The sequence below is a fragment of the Podarcis muralis genome, chromosome 3 (genome assembly GCF_964188315.1).
Source record: "Podarcis muralis chromosome 3, rPodMur119.hap1.1, whole genome shotgun sequence".
In the NCBI taxonomy this organism is placed as follows: Eukaryota; Metazoa; Chordata; class Lepidosauria; order Squamata; family Lacertidae; genus Podarcis; species Podarcis muralis.
In genome coordinates this window covers 113676765-113678352 of record NC_135657.1, presented here as the reverse complement: position 1 = coordinate 113678352, position 1588 = coordinate 113676765, and positions in this window count along the sequence as shown.

Genomic DNA, 1588 nt, shown 5'->3' with positions numbered 1-1588 from the left:
GCGGCGCCGTCACCCGGACCGGGAGCGTCGCTGCACCGGTTCCCTCCACCTCCCCGTGGCCGGAGACAAAGAGTTCCGCCCTGCAGTGTTTCTCAAACTCGGGTCCCCCGCTGCTGTTGGTCCTGGTAGCTAGGGATGCTGGGAGTTGTAGTCCAACAAGGAAAGCTGGGTACAGTGGTACCTCGGGTTAAGTACTTAATTCGTTCTGGAGATCCGTTCTTAACCTGAAACTGTTCTCAACCTGAAGCACCACTTTAGCTAATGGGGCCTCCAGCTGCTGCCGTGCCACCGAAGCACAATTTCTGTTCTCATCCTGAAGCAAAGTTCTTAACCCGAGGTACTATTTTTGGGTTAGCAGAGTCTGTAACCTGAAGCGTATGTAACCTGAAGCGTATGTAACCCGAGGTACCACTGTACAGTCATACCTCGGGTTGAATGCGCTTCGAGTTGAGCACTTTTGAGTTGCACTCTGTGGCAACCCGGAAGTAACGGAGCGCGTTACTTCCGGGTTTCGCCGCTTGCGCATGCGCAGATGCTCAAAACGACGTCACACACATGCTCAGAAGCAGCGAAAAGCGACGCGCTTGTGCACAGATGTGCCATCGCTAGTCGCATTTGCTTCTAGATGCAAACGGGGCTCTGGAACGGATCCCGTTCGTATCTAGAGGTACCACTGTATGAGGGAGGTGGGTGGCGCTAAAGCACTGAGCCTCTTAGGCATGGGTAGGCAAACTAAGGCCCAATAGCCTTCTAAATCTGGCCCGTGGACGGTCCAGCGATCAGCGTGTTTTTACATGAGTTGAATGTGTTCTTTTACAGTCATACCTCGGGTTACAGACGCTTCAGGTTGTGTTTTTTCAGGTTACGGACCCACCGAAGCCCAGAAGTACCGGAACAGGTTACTTCCGGGTTTCAGGGGTCACGCATGCGCAGAAGCACTAAATCCATAGCTGTCAACCTTCCCTTTTTTGCGGGAAATTCCCTTATTCCAGCGCCGTTTCCCGCTGCTATCCCGGATTGTTAGATATCCCGTAGACTATCCCCGGGACAGGTGAGGCTGCTGATCCCTTATTTTTGAGGTTGCCGATCGCATATTTTCAAATCTGAAAGTTGACTATGGCTAAATCGCGCTTTGCGCATGCGCAGAAGTGCCGAATCACAACTTGCGCATGCGCAGACGCTCCCCTACGGGTTGCAAACGTGCATCCCACACGGATCACGTTCGCAGCCCGAGCGTCCACTGTATTTAAAACGCATCTCCGGGTTCTTTGTGGGGCATAGGAATTCTCCCCCCCCCCCCAAAATATAGCCCACCGTCCACCCCAAGGTCTGAGGGACAGTGGACCGGCCCCTTGCCGAAAAAGTTTGCTGACCCCTGCTCTTGGGCTTGCTAATTGGAATGTTGGCAGTGCAAATCCCCGCAACGGGGTGAGCTCCCATTGCTCTCTCCCAGCTTCTGCCAACCTAGCAAATTTGAAAGCATACCAGCGCAAGTAGATAAATAGGTACCGCTGCAGCGGGAAGGTAAACGGCATTTCCATGCTCTCTGGCACTTGTCACTGTGTTCCGTTGCACCAGAAGCAGTTTA